Here is a 15704-nt window from a genome sequence, read left to right on the forward strand (position 1 = left end):
TTTGAAGCTTTCCCTCCGGATTTCTCTGGAGCTGCCTGAGGACTTGTGTAGGACCATGGGCAATATTATTTCTGCAGGGAGTGTGTGACCAGGGAAAAAACCTGGTCTCTAAAGTGGGATGAAGGGTTGACAACCTTTTTGAGCCCTTTCACAGTTTGGACTTAGATTTGAGAATTGGACTTCTCTTGAAGGAGGACCTGGAAACTTAGAAAAGCCCTGTGATGAATTTTTTGAGTCATAGAAGAATTGTGATTTTTCTGCAAGAGCACAGGATACCCATTCCATACTACATGCAGCAGTTGTTTGCTCAGTAATATGAACCACCATCACCTGAAGCACAGAGAGGTGATGATATAACCTGTCCACTCAGTTCTTCACTTAGATTTTGGGGGGGCTGGAGCCACATATTTAGGATTTTGCTGAAGGAAGCAGAAGTGACCTTGGTGTTGTCCAGATTCTCCAGTTCCCATCTGCTGCCCTGGTTCCCACCACACTGTGTTCCTGCAGTTCTGACTTCTATTCTCTTTCCAGGCTGAAAGAAAACTGTGTGTGCTTGTATCCCCCTTGGAGCTGAGGCCACCGTGGTGATACTGTAAAGGAGGGCTGTGTGCCATGTCCCTTTTCAGCTCTCTGGCTGGAGTGCTGTGAGGAGTCCAGTGTTTTGTGTGCGAGAGAAACCCCTCTGGCATTCTGTGTTAGAGCTGGATTTACTGGAAACAGGTCCCTGATGAAGACCTTCCTTGCACACTTTTCCCACCTACAGGCAGTGGTGACTGGCACAGCCCAAAAGCCTTTGACAGCCAGTTCTTTTGTAGATGTCTGGCAAGGAGGCTCCAGATCTGGAGAACAAGGCTTAAGTTGAGGCTGCTTTAATTGGACAGTGCTGTGGGTTTGTGTATCAATGAGCAGGTGATGACCTTGCAAGTTCCTAGCCCTGCTCACTTGTAATAGCTCCTCAGGGCTGTGTTTGCAAGAGGATTTTTAGAAGCAGTTTGTATTACAGAGTGACAGGTGTAGAGAGCTGAATTTGCAGCCCCAGATCCTGACAGTTTCTTGAGGGAATGTTGTTTAGTTTCTATTGAAATGTGAAGGCTCCTTCAGTACTGCTCTTTTCTAGTACTGTTTTCTGAATGGCTTGGGCTGGGGAGAGAAGTGCATGTGGAGAAGAGAACAGGCATTTCTGCCTTTTGATTTTAATAGTCCTGTATAATTTTGAGGAAGTCTGTGGCTGTTGTTTGGTGCTACTCCTGCTTCTCATGCCAGCCAACACTGGCAGCACAGGTGTATGTCTGCATTCCTGTTGACGCAGCCCCTGGTAAATTCCTGCTGAAGGCTTCAGTCTCTTCTCCTTTAATTGATGTGGTTTGCTGTGCTCTGATGGAGATTGTTTATGGACTATGACTTTGGCCCCAGCATGTTACTTATGTCTACACAGATGAGCACAGACAAACCTGAGCTTGTCTGCCTATGCAAAGATGGAGTTGACTGTGAGCCAGACACCTCTTAGCATGGAGTCAGAGCCTGCCAGGCTCTGTGTAACTGCTCACAACCCGTGGAAGTACCTTCTGTATCTGCAGTGAAGTCCTTGCTGTGCAGCTTTCCTGTTTTACAGTCATTTGTCAGTAAATCCCATCCATGCATAAGCAGGTGTTTGAGATTTGCAGGTTTCTGTGAGGGATCTTTCCTTTTACTCCTCTGCCTGGTGACTGCATTTTGGGTGATGAAACAGATACAAAATGCAGATAAATCATTGAGATAGGGAGGAATGTAGTGACCCCTGTGGATGTGCATATCCAGGCCTGGTGTCAGACTTGGATTGGCTTGATCTCCTGAGCTGGGGCCTGTCCTGTTACCAAGGTTTGCCAGGACAGCAGGGGCTGCCTGCTGAAGGGAGCAGCTGGTGGCAAAAGCGATGGAGCAGCCCCTTGGGCTGGCGAGGAGATCCCCCAAAGAGCATCGTGCCTCAGAAAATGCCAATTGCCTGAGACAGAACAATTTTGTGGGAAAATGTTGGTTTTGATGAATTTCAGTTGCTGAAAAATATTGGACGAAAATGTTTTGAAAACTGTTTGACCTTTTCTAAATGGCAAAGTTTCAATGTTTTTAGGTCCAAATGCTGCTTCATTTTGATAGCTAGCATTAATTGAAGGTTAAAAAAAAATGTTGGAACTGAAATGGAATTCCTGAAAATGAATAGAAACAAAATGTTCTCTTCCTCTTTTCCTCCCCCAGCATTCTTATTTCTGGAGAAATTGTGAGATTTTTTTGACTTTTTAGTTTCTCTGAGCGGAGATATTTAAAACCTCACAAATTGTTGTGGGAGGGCATCCCATCCGGCTCACTATCCACCTGCTCCAATGCAGTTGCTGGTTTTGAAGTGTTTTTTGTTTTATTCTGTGGTGGAGCTGCAAGCTTTTTTCAGACATTCGAAAGGGAGGGTTTCCAGATCTGCAAAGGGACTGGGGTGCAGCCTCTCCCTGCAGCTCCCGTCTGCCCAGCACCCTCTGTTGGCTTCCTGGCAAGTCTTGCATCTCCCCATCTGAAAGGAAAGAGTGTGAGCAGTGTGCTGTGATTTGTGCTGTGGCTAAGTGACAAACACACAGTGTTTGCTAAACTAACACCTTGGGAAAGCATGAAATGATTACTCTAAAAGCATCATGGCTGAAAGGAGCCAGTTGTGTGCACAAGTCGGGCTCATGTCAGACCATAAGGAATACAAGGTAAATAGGACTGTGCAGCAGGAGATGCCTTAAAAGCCTCACCAAGAAAATGCTGCTCATAGATCCAGAGACACAGAGAGGATGAAGTGGCTGGAGCAAAAGCCTGTGCATTGTGACATTTGCACATCTTACAGCCAGGTGAAGGAACTGGGGTGGAGAGAGCAGGAGGGGCTGTGAGCTTCCTGCTCTCCAGCTCTGCATTGGAGAGAAAATGTACCTTTCCACCTCCTTTCTTAATTGGAAAGGATTCATATAAGATCTGTCATGTGGGGTGTGATGGCAAACAGGCTGTGCTGTCTCCCCCAGCATCCCAAGTCTGTCTCTGGCTGATTTGAAGAGCATTCATCGCTCCTCTTTTAGCTCTGCTGTCCTTGCCTCGTCCATCAGGTGATGAGTCACATCATCGTGGTGAGCGGTGATTTCTGACTTCCACATGATGCTGTACTGGATCTGTGTTTGGAGGACTTTGTTTTTCCTTTTGAGGGGATGTCTGACAGTTTTATTGCATTTCTTTGAGCATCCTCAGTGGGAACAAGAGTTTGCATTTCAGCCACCTTCATATCATGTAGGTGCCAGTTTGGATTTTGGCCTTGCACAAAGGTGATGGAGTTTAGTTTTGCTTTTGAGGGATGTTTGTGAAGTGCAAAGCCATAGGCTTCAGGAAACTGCTAAAAATTAATGTGTAGTAATGGTAAAATGATCCCATTGATACGAAGGATGCTCCTAAAGCCCTCCCAGGAAGGCAGGGTAGGTATGATGAAGTCTGCAAGCAGTTTAGGGGCTGATAGATGGTGAGGTGTGATGTTCCTATAAATATCAAATACTGGTTTCAGGTTCCTGAAAATATTGGTTTTATATTGGTCATTGATCTATTTCTGAAACATGGAGTATTTTGAAAATCTTTGTCAAGTTGATTTGCCTCAAAAAAGGGCTCCTCTAGGGTAGCCAGTAACTGGACCTGAATCCTTTCCCTCTTCTCTAGTAGCAAAGTCCTTTCTTCCTCATTTTCCTGTTGGCAGAAATGTCAACTATGAAGAGGTTGCAATGTAAGCAAACAATTTTTAGAAGACTATTTAAGAACAAAGTAATGGCAAACAACAACAACAACAACAAAAACCCAGGAAAATCTGAAGGGTTTCTAAGTGGCTTTTCCTCATTCAGATGGATGCCATTATGCTGGGAGAATGAGTGGATACAAGTAAAAGGGACCTGGCATGGAAAAATAAAAAAACATAATTTCTAGGAGAGGTGCAGAGCTGAATTCTCTCTCCCATATGTATCAACTATATTCAGTGTAATAATTCTGAAGTCACTTCTTTTAACTCACCTGATGCTTCTAACAGATTGCCCTGATAAACTACTGTTGTCAAAGTACTTCCTGCATCTTAATGTGTCTTCCAGAAAGAGGTCTGCTTTCAAAAATGCACCTTGCAGGTGTTTTTATTTTGGGTACCCATGTAACTTGTGCCTTGGCAGCCATCCACTCTGTTTGAATACTCCTCTGACTGAACATTTGCTCCTTTGAGCAGAGTATAGGAAATTCTGTGTTCTACTGGTGCATTTTTTGTGCTTCAAAATCACCTTGAGCTGAGTGGGTGAAACTGTCTCTTATACAAGTAGCTTGTGTTCCTCTGGGCAGCTCCCTTGCTGAATAGGATGTAAGGCTTGTACCAAGAATTTATAACTCTTTCCCCTCCCAGCTGGTTTTCCCCAATAGTTCACGTTGCTTTCATTTCTGCTTTTTCTCCAAAATACGTAAATGGACTTTTAAAAATTAGTGTCATGAGTGCTTACCACAAGAACTTGGGGTTGGGCTACATCTGAATAGAAAGATGGAATGGCCTTCTTCTTCACTGCACTGTTTTCCCTTCCAGCTTTCAAGCTTTGTGTCTAGGCCCTACATATCTAAAAAAGAAAAGAAAAATTAGCCTGATTTTTCAAAAAACTGGATACATGGATTGCACCATCTTTTTTTGCTGTGAGTATTTTCTTTAAGAATTGGAATCCCCTTTTTCTCCACAATCATGCCCAGAACCTGACTGTTAACATGAGAAAGGGCTAGAAACTTAGATTCTGAGAAACTCAAAGTCTTTGGCTTATAAGGAGCCCTTCAAATAATTTCAAAACATCTTACGGGATTTTACAACCGTGGCATTTTTTGCTTTCATTTTAGATTCAAAGAAATCCTCGGACTTAAAGTTTAAAAACCCACTCAACAGTCTGTTCTTGTACCAGCTTGTCAGGTTCCATCAAAACTACTCAGTTGCTTCCATGTTAATTTTAAGCTGCTGTATTAACTGGTCAGAAAATCTTGTGAAGGGTCTCAGCTGGCTTCAAGACCAAAAGACAGGATTTTTTCAGGCTTGGAAGTTTCTCAGTTTTTTGGAGATCACTGCAGAATTTGAGCTGTACCTTGAAAGGCTGAGAGTTGCATGTGTGTAAAATAAGCTGGGCAGTCACAGATCTGTAATGTAACCTGATTCTTTGCATTTTTTATGTTCCCTAAATGTGTTTACAGTCAAGAAAAATAGTAGTTTTTCCATGACCACACAGCTTTTGGAGCTATTTCTTGGATTTTCTATCATCAATGCTCTCTTTATTATTTTCTGCAGATGTAACTCTGCATATGAGATTTCCATAGACAAATAATATCCTCTCTTTTCTGGGACTTTGGAAAGCAACAAGGAAAGCCAAACCAATCCTGTCCCCCTGTTGAGGTTCTCTTTGAAGAATGATTGCTTTGTGGTTTCTTTAGGGCACAGCTTCAAGTTTGGAAGCAAATGCAAAGTGAGCAGATTCTGGCCAGCAATTCCACCTGCCAGCAGGGTGCATTTCTTAGGTTTTAATGCCTGTGTGCCCAGAACTCTCTCTGCAAGACTCTAACGAAGCAATTAATGGAAAGGGCTTGTAGATAACCCCCTAGAGAATAGCTGGTCTCCTTTTCATGTAAAACTCAGCATCCAGAGTAACCTGATGCAGTTGGCTTTCTAGGATGACTCCTTTTAAGTCCCAAAGCACCTGGGCTTTGGACAGTTATCCTTCTCTGTCTGTTGTAAAATGCATCAGAAGTGTGACCTGTCTAAAAATATTAATTACCACGAGCTCAGACCTGGCACTGCTGCAGGCAGTGCTTGCCAGGGGTATGGCAGCTGTATCTGGTAAAGCTGCAGCTCCCTTTTAATGAGAGGAGCTTGCTGGTTTGGCTGCTTTAAGCAGCTTTCTTTGAAATATTGTCTCCAAAATGCAGAGAGAGAAGAAAGTCACCTCCTGTAGCTGTGCTTGGTGATCACAGAACCATAGAATGGCTTGGGTTGAACCTTAAAGACCATCTTGTTCCAACCCCCTGCTCATGGCAGGGACACCTCCCACTAGCCCAGGTAGCTCAGAGTCCCATCCAACCTGGCTTTGAACACTTCCAGGGATGGGGCATCCACAGCTTCTCTGGACAACCTGTGCCAGGGCCTCACCACCCAAACAAGGAAGAATTTCTTCCCAGTATCTAACCCTACCCTTGTTCTGGTTTAAACCCTCTGAATGGGGAACCACTCTGAGTGTGTTGGCAGCTCTGGCTCAGGTAGGAAAGCAGAGGTCACAGGCAACATGGTCCCATCAGGCATCAGAACATTGTCAGTCACAAGATTTAGTTAAGCCGCTTGAGTTTTCATCAAGCTGCTGCCTCCAAAGGAAAGAAAGTTCCCAGATACAGAAGAGAGCAGTGCCTGAGGCTGTTGAAGTGTGATGCCACTGGGTGTCAGGGTTGTGGACTGTGCTGGGAATGCACCACATCTTCATGAGGCTTTGCCAGAGCCCAAAAGTTGTGCCTCAGTTGTGTCCACCAGCAGTGCTGGCTTTTCTGTGACACCTCTGTGTGTGCCTGAGGGAGAAGTGCTCTCTGGAGAGAGGGTCATTAGGAAGGGTAACCTCAGGAGAGTCACAGCTGCCTGCTTTGTAATCTGCCCATGCTGATGCAAGTTTAAGGTCAAAACTTGTCACCCAGGATTTTGTTGGTGTGTGTCCTTTCTACCCTGGGTTGCAAAGGATCCAGCAATACAAAATGGTGGGTTTCCCATGAAAAAACTGTGCAACATACAGGTGGTTGTATATTTTCTCATCTCTTACTGTATTGACTCTTTGATATTCTGTCCCCATTCCAGGCCAAATCACAGTTTCAAAAACTCCTTGTTCATGATATTGATTAAGACAAATGGATAAATTATTTTAAAATCCTGGTAATTATAAAAAGGAAGGTTTTCCAAGACACATTTTAAGATACTTGAAGATGTGGCAGTGATAATTGTGCAATGGAAAGCGAAGGAAGTTCTCTCCCAGATGAACTATAGGATGAGTAAGAGAAGCCTGCCTGTCCAAGTCCTCCTCAGGGCTCTGGTGGGATCTGATACCTCTCCCTTCCTGTCTGAATTTGCAGCATGACTCTTGTGTGATTATTTCACAGGTCTCTGCCTGAAGCTGGCCCTGCCCTTGGACCACCTGTGCCTTCTCTCCAGTCTGTGCTCATTGGGTTTGTGTGTCCTGGATGAAACCACCACTGAGACTGACACAGTGGTGCTTTTGGGATGGTGTTCAAAGCCTGAAATGAAAGCTGCTGTGCTTTGGTGCAGCCTCTGTATCTGGGGGTTCTTGTGATGGTGGAAAGCAGACATGGGAAGAAAAAACCAAGGGTGGGCAGCAGAAGAGGTTAATGTGCTGGTGCAACTGGCAGGCCCGGGAGGTGGGGGGGAGTGGCAGGAAGGGGTTTGCAGATGCAGCTTTTCTGTGCTCTTATCTACCCCTCTGGCAGCAGCCTCAGCCGAGCTCAGCTCTTTGGGAACTGGCCCAAAGCTTTAATGAAGGCAGGCAGGGAGGCTCAGCGGCGTTCCTGGCTCTCAGGGGGCCCTTTGTCTCTCAAGGCTATCGGCTTTCTCTGAGGAGACACATCATCACCCAGCTCTGAGCTGGATAAGGGCTTTTGAAGTTTTCTGTTTGATATGCGTCACTGCCTCCGTCACACAACACAAGACCTTCTCTGGTTTTATCCTTTCTCACCCACCTGGTATCGCAACCAGAGATAAAACAGAGCTGAAGCTCACGTGTCTTGAAATAACTGGAGTTTGGGGAACGTGGTTTCCTAGAGAGAGCAATTAGCACCTTCAGAAGGTCTTAGCAGGAGTGAGGATGATGAGTCTCTCCCTCCCATGCACAATCTGGGCTTTATTTCATGTAACCAGATCGTTGATGGTCTCAGCTCTTCTCCCCAGATTTGGTTGTTGAGCTGTGCTTTCTGGAGCTGTCTTGACTTCAGCTTTTCACCCATGTGCCTGGCTGTCCCAAGCAGGCATGGGCAGGTGCAAAGTCCTGTCCTCTGAGCTCAGACATTGTTCCGAGGTCAGGGCACCCTGTGGGTATCTCTGGAGGCCACACAGCTCCCACAATGACAACAGTGCTGACTGTAGTAAAGTATTTGTTGTTTAAGTTCAGGCTTTGGCCACTAATGCCTGGTAAAGACATACAAACAGAAACCAATCTGAGCTTTCAGGGTCGTTGTTAATTATTTAGGGAGGGGGATTCCTGGTTTCTCTATCAGTGGCAGGAGGATGACTAGAATGTGTTCACTGGTGTGATGAGCAGGTAGTTCTCCTTTATTTTTCCCAAAGGCACATGGCTCCTGCTGATGGAGCAGAAAGAGCAGTCAGCAGGGCAGTACCTGAATGTGCTGGGTGGGATGACCTACCTTGGTGACTGGTGAGCCAGGATGTGTGAGCAGCTGGTGTCCTGGTGACACCAGGGTGCTTGCAGAGTTAATGTTTGACTGACCTGTGTGCCAGGTGACCTCTGGAAGTTTAGAAGTCAAGTCATGCATGGAGTCAACCAAAGGAAGAAGTCATGTGGAGGGGTGGGGTGAGGTACTTAGCCAAGAGGCAAAGCAAACAAATGATGAATGAGTTAAAACAACATTTCAGGTTATAACCAGAAGGGAGGCTCTGCTGAGAAGCCGTCTCCAGTCCTTGATTGTCTTGCCATTTCTAAGTGAGGGAATTGTGACCACAATGAACTGTGCAAGATCAATAATAAAATACATTCACCTTGGATTTTGTTATATCTGCTGTGCAAGCAAACAGTATTTCCCATGACTGCTGAGAGGAAAAAGCTAATTAAAAGAGCTGCTATTTAATTTGCCTAGGTTTATCTTTATCTAATAGTCAACAGCAGACAAGTAGATCTGAAAAGAAAAGCTCTGGAGGGTTGAAGTGACTTGACCAAGATTGAAATAAACCTAGCTTGAAATCAGCTCTTGTAAGTCCCAGCAGAAGAAGCCTGCCCAGCTGACCGAAAAAAAGTCTCTTGCTTGTGTTGCTGGCAAAGATCCTCAGCTCAGAGCAGAATACAAATGGCTCATTTTAAAGAAATTACTTCTGTAAAGCTTGTCCTGGTACTTATACACTCACATGAGCAGTGGTGGCTCAGGGAGGACTGCAGCAAACCAAACTGAGGCAAGATGCAGGTGTGCAAAGAACCTGGACAGTAAAATTCAGTGAGAGGACCACACTGAGCTGCTGGAATGTACTCAGCAGTGTTTTTATTCATTGTGAGAGTGGGGGTGAACCTGTCCTGGGAGAGAATGCACAGCACATTCAAGGGGGTTGAGGGCAGTCTCCTGAGCCTGTTGGTGCCTCTACTCAACACGGCACATTTCTGCAGATTTATACCTGAGCTTTCTCCTTTTGGGAAGTTCAGCCTCTGAAAGATACAGTCCCTGCATACAGTGGTTTTAGGATCAGGCTTTGGAGATGCTTAAAAGTGCAACAGGGGTGTCATTCCTGAGCAACATGTGAACTCTGTAGGATAGAGGCAAGGTGAAAACCTGTGGATGGTGCTTTAATGGCAAGTGTGTGAATGAAGTGGGGGATGTAACTCATCTCTGTCACCTCTTTTTATGGGATGGTACTGGCCATATAAGCTGGTGTTAGGAATGCTACTGGCAGTTTCCCCTATTCCTTGGAAGCAGCTCCTGTTCAAAATTGTGGAAGCCCACAAGACAAAACTTGGGAAGAAATCAGATTTCAGCTGCTGAACAAAACCACAGTGTCATGTCTTTAGATCTTCTGATGTTTCTGGGGACACCAAAATATCGAACAGCCTGTGGCTAAGTCTTGACTTTTGTTCTCTCTAGTGACTTTGCAGTTGATACCCATTCTCCTGAAGTCTGGCATGATGTAAATCACACCAGCCAGGCACTGATCTCTACTGACTGTGGCTCAGGTGAACATGCCCATGTAGCTGACAGGGCAGCCAGAGCAGCGTGTGTTAGCAATGCTGCTCTCCGGGCTGAGGGGAGATTGGCTCCTTGTCCATGTCCTACAAGGACGTTTGTGATTGACTGACACCTGACACAGCTCCTGGCATAACCACTTGTCACCTGAAATCCTCCTGCACATTCCATCAGTACCTTCAGAGCAGACATTGCTTTCCTGAGGAGGAAGGAATCAGGTCAGGCTGTTTCTGGGGAAGCATTTACTGCACACTCCTGGGGCTGACAGCTTAGCTCCTCTGACAAACTTGTGCCTGAGATTTAAGAGGCAAAAATACAGTGTTTGTTACAAGTGATTGCTCCTGTCCTCTTCAGTCCATATAATTTTCCAGTCTGACATAGCCAAGTTATCGAATCAGTGCTTTTAGAGGCTGGATTCATTTTATTTGTGACCAGGCAGTCCTGGGGACACAAGCTGCCAAGAATCTGTCAATAATCAACTACAGGATATCTTATCTTTTTTTTTCCTTGGCTAAACACATTGTAAGGGCCAACACACCATGAATAATAGATAGTCATAAAAAAAAGCCATATCCCCTGTAAATCTGTCCCAGCTGTTACTAGGCTGAATTTATGACAGCAATATTTAATCAACTGTTTTCAAGAAGAGGGTTACAAAAACACTGTGCTAAAAGTAGTGGGTCTAGAAAAAGTTTTCTGCTTTCTAGCTTAGAGGAGTCCCAGAAATGGAGAAATGTGGGAGGTGATATGGATAGACTTAGGCACTTTGTTTTTGTTTTAATCCACAGCCATGCTGCTGTGCTGTCTAACCTGAGACAACCCACAGGAAATGGATTTACAATCTCTGTGTCTTGTGCAGTGTCTGTCTGGTAAAAGCAATGCCTGAGAAGTCTGACTCTGCTCTTGCTAACCTCTATCTCTTGCTTTTCAGATATTTGTTTTGCTCTTTATCATGAGGTGTAGATAACTCATTTGCTGTGGTGGTTGAGATGGTAACTGCTGTACCTTCTCCTAGGTGTCTACCCCTGCATTTAGGAAACCTGAATTCCCATTAATTTGCATTTGAATTTGGACTTGAGGTCAGCTTTCTGGTCATCTTTGTGGTGTCACACCTAATCCTGTTGTCTACTGGAGCTCTAGATTTTAGCCTTTTCCCTGTTCTCCAGATTTTTCACATGCTGCCGATTCAGGAGTCTGGCAAATCATAGGTCAGCACTTTTCTACCCTTAGAACATTCTTTGTGAAAACAATAGCTTGAATAAATTAATAGAAATTTTCATTTCCATTCTGATGTTTGAGACTTCAGGGTCCATTTGTTAAGTGACCCTCTGTGCAGCAGTGATAGCTGTTACTTTTACATAACAACGTGGCTCCATTAGCTACAGCTCCAAGAAAAAGTTAATAGTCCTGCTGGAAGACTGAGAATCAGAAATTGTCTCATTCAAAAAAAGTTTTCAAGGAAAAGGGATCATGTCAAGTCAATGTGTTGAGATTTAGGCTGATGAACATTGCTAAGGAGTTTGGAGCAAGTATCTGAAATGCCTCTTCAGAGCCTGAAGCTTAGTGGAATCCAGCATTATGGAAAGTCATCCAGGTGGTTTCTGCATCCATACAACTCTGGATACAAATAGCATGCAGGTTCAGATAAGGGTAATCAAATTGGATGCCCCAGGCTGTAAGATGAAATCAGCAGGGGTTGGGAAAGCTCTGCTTCCCAGTCCTCCCCTGTGCTCCCCACTGGGGCTGGCCATTGATTTGCCTGTCAAACTATTAGGGAAGCAAAGTTCCATTCAGTGTTAATAGAGGTAATGAAATCCATTACTCTGCTGTTTGCTTTTTTTTGCTTAAAAGCATCATGCTTGGAGGTGGCCAAGAACACAGGTTATAGAATCTCTTCTTCTGATCTTTCTACTCTTAGGCTTTTGATGTTATAAACGTCTTTTGGAGTGGGTTAGACATCCCAAAAGTGCAGTTTCTCTGGGCACAAAACCCTTTCCAGTATTTGACTTGGGCTTGTGATTTTATGGGAGAGGATCTTTCCTGGCCTGTGTGGTATTTGACTAACAATGAAGATATATTAATACCATGCCCTGGAGAAATGGCTGCTGAAGTGAACTGTCAGGCCAGTGTAAGACTTCCTGCTGTCTGAGGGGATCTGGGCAGAGTCTGCAGCCACCAAGGAGCAGATTTATACTCAGTGCTGCTGCAGCTACAGTAAATCTAATGTCAGCTATATCATGCCAAAGGCAAAGCTTCTCAGGAATGTTGCAAGGGATGACTTTCAGCGTGGTTCGGCAGCCAGCTCTGGTCCTCGGTAAACAGAAATTGTAAAAGCACTCAGAAATTAAAAAGAATAGGGTGGCAGGATGTCACACCAAAATATTTTATTGGGCTGGGGTGCAGGAGGGAGGTGGGTTTGTTACCAGATTTGCTGATGCTTTGCTTGGTGCTCTTGCTGGTTTCTTGTTTTGTTTGTGGTTTGGTTTTTTCCCCTCCAAAGGTGGTGTGAAATATGTATCCTTTCTGAATATTGCACTTCGTCTTTTGAGCAGAGGCGAAAGATCAAATATTGATTTAGTTTTGAAATGTAGGTAAAAAATGGCCATTCCTCCCATTTCCACCTCTAACAGCTTGCTTACAACATTGTTAGCTAGACTAGGTTGCAGTGCTGTAGACCTCTGTACCTTGGACTTCCAGGTGTATTTTGCTGATCTCACTGCCCTCCAGCACGGGCTGTTAGCAGCAATTTAGTTTGAAGGGAAGGTTAAATCTCACGTATTCCTTCACACAGGAAAGCTACAAGTGCCATGAGATTTGAGCCTCTTGGCTTTGTGACTTATTTTTTATTGCTGGGTTCATGATTCACTGGTTCTGATCAAACTAATTCCCAGCAATAAACAGCAGGAAGGGAAAAAAAAATGTGTGTCATTGTTGATAATATGATGAGTGAAGGGACCAATGACCCTGAGAGGAGGAGGGTGAGCCAGTCCTGTTACAAAAGATATGGCTCATCCTGTTCATAGCATGGTACTGCCAGGAACCTGGGGCAGAGAGAGATGAGATCAACCTTAGAAGGAGGAGAGAAGGCTGAGTGACCACAGGCTCCAGCTCAGGGAAGCACAATTACCCTCCCTGCCCCTGCACCACAGACCACCAGCCATGTGGGCAGTGGGGCTGAGTATGTGTGTCCATCATGGCCTGGGCTCTTGGATTTCCATTGGTGGCCTGGGCTACCAAAAAACCCCACGACATGGTCTCTGTCTCCCTTGTATGAAAAGAGATACATGAGGGTGGGTGTGATGACAAGGCCATTTCTGTGCACCCTCAGCATGTTTCTGTGATTCTTCAGCTCTCCCTTGCAAGAGAAGGCATCAGTGCATCCCAAGTACAAGAAATTTTGGTTAATAGCCTGTGAGGTCCTGTTGGTTTCTCAGTGCCTCTGCCTTGCAATTTTGGGGCCCAGCTAGCTGTGCAGCAGCAGTGCTGCTGCCACATGCTCATTTGCCTAATGAGCCTCAGCCATCAGAAGGCAGCCAGGGAAGGGAAATGTAAAGCTGAACTTTGACTTCATGGGCTCAACAGAACTGGACTGAGCTGCAGATATGAAAGAAAGCACAACAAACAAAGAAACAAGCTTGGTAAAGCAGTACAGGGTTTTGGGTTGTTGTGTGGGTGCTCCTGTTGTGATTAGAAGCTTTATCTCCAATTGTGTTGCTTTTGCTCTATTCTTCTTTATGGTGCCTACTTCATCTCCCTGCTGGAAGATGTCCTCACCTAGAAACATGAAATTGCCAGTCTGGATGGTGCTTTCATGTCCTCATGTGAGTTATCTGGTTTCCTCAGGTAGAGCCTTTTCCAGCAGGCCCAGGACAGCTCTTAGAGCCGGGCCTTGCTCCTTCTTACACTCAGGGTTCCACGTAATCACTTGCTTTTCTTGTCCCTCTGCATGACATGCTATCATGAGACATCTTATCAACAGCAGCGCTGCCTTGAAGAGAGCTAATTTATGTGATAAGGCCTTATTGCTCATTTCTCAATCTGTACCAGCACTGCCTGCTCAAAAATAAGATTATGGTGATCAAAAACCTGCAGGACAGTCACCTTGAATAGTGTTGCGCTCCTGAAAATGTGGTATGTGACATAAATCTTTATCAGGATGTCATTTAACAGTGAGAGAAGCTATTGTACTTCCACCAGCTTATAGTGAGTGCTTAACATTTTTATTATGTGGAGTTTATTATTTTAATGGATTACCATGATTATGCAGCTGCACTGTTCAGCAATAAAGAGAGAGATGTTGCCTGGCTAAGTCCACTGGCCCTGGGTGAGGTCTCAGTGGTGGCTGCAACCACCAGCAGTTCTAAAGCAGCCACTGCTGTGGCCACCTGCTGTACAAGGGGCTGAGCTTGGTAGGAGAAGCTGGCAGGTTGTCCTGACAATGCTGAGTCTCAGAACTTTAATTGTGGCTGGTTTGTTGTTATGAAAAAGCTAAATCTCTCTAGTTCCTATTTAAAAGCAAGTGGTTTAATTAGGCAGTCTATTTATGGTGAGATGTGTATCTAAACTGAAGGGCATTTCTTCATCACCTTCCATTTTGCTAATGATAAGCACAGTTACAATAAATTGCCTGCCTTGAGAGAAGTATCTCCATAGATTTTTTGGTTTGATATGGAGGGTGCCCTTACACTTGGCTTAACATGACCTTGTGTGGTTAATTTTTCCAACCATGCAAAACACACATATACACACACACACAAAAAGGATAAGAAGGTATAAAGTTGATTTCTCAGTTGCTATGAACTGGCATAAATCTTAAAAAATGCATTTAATGCCTGCTTGATAGTAGCAAGATTTTTTTTGTGGGCATCCTAACCTGGCACAGATACATTGGCTGGGTACAGTCTCTTGACAGTGGCCACAGAGCATAAACCAAGAGTATTGGTGATACAGAGATGTGCTCTGCAGTGGAGATGTGTCCTGTGCTTAATAGATTCCAATAGGCTTTCTTGTGAAATTGACAAATTGTTTTTGGAATCCTTGGTAAGCTCTTGATATCCTTGTCATCTGCTGGCAATTAGCAGGTTTAGAGGTTGTGATACTTTGTTGTCCTGGTGCTGGGTCCTACTCTGAGAGCTTTAATCAGCTTTGTTTTCTGGCAAAGCCTGCGCTCTTGAGTCTCCTTATTAGCAGTCTCTTCTTTTGTGTTAGAAAAAGGTGAAATGCACAATGTCAGCCAGGAGTGTTTTGTTTAGGAACAAGGGTATGAGTTAGCAGCATGGGAACACTCAGATAAGGTTTTTCCATGCACATGTATTGCAGGAGGTTTGTAAGTCACTGCTGTATCTGACCAGCTCTGTTGACTTAAATATGCAATTTCTCATTTACAAAATAAATTTTAAATGCCTCCTTATCTCATCAGTGACTGAAAGAGAGATCTCTGTGTGAGGGCAGTGGAGGAGATGTGGGGTGTAAGTAATGGCATTCCCACAACCACATCATGAAGGATGTAGCACCATGGCTTCTCTGCTCTTGCTTCCCAGAAAAACTGATAAGATGCCATTTTGTACTGGTTTTGGATTTTTCTTTCCTTGTCCTGTTAAGGGATTACCCTGGGAACCTGGTCCTTCTGAGAAGCTGAGCAGAGAGTTGATCAGAGCTGAGGCACCCTGGGCCATGCAGTCAGGCAATATAGGGCACCTTCAGCCTGAAACAGCAGG

General features: G+C 44.7%; 1 long non-coding RNA gene across 2 annotated transcripts in view; it reads left to right on the forward strand.

The window, feature by feature from the left end:
• LOC111935162 (uncharacterized) overlaps positions 1 to 15704 on the forward strand; it is a 144472-nt gene that overhangs the window by 52189 nt on the left and 76579 nt on the right. Inside the window, exon 8 of one of the 2 annotated variants that reach the window (XR_015274850.1) lies at positions 4595 to 4698. The exons of the other annotated variant lie outside the window; for it this stretch is intronic. This is a non-coding gene — a long non-coding RNA (uncharacterized LOC111935162). Of the gene's footprint in view, positions 1 to 4594; positions 4699 to 15704 lie in introns of those variants that run through there. 2 annotated transcript variants of the gene reach the window in all.

Source organism: Cyanistes caeruleus, chromosome 11 (genome assembly GCF_971803275.1).
Source record: "Cyanistes caeruleus chromosome 11, bCyaCae1.hap1.1, whole genome shotgun sequence".
Taxonomy (NCBI): Eukaryota; Metazoa; Chordata; class Aves; order Passeriformes; family Paridae; genus Cyanistes; species Cyanistes caeruleus.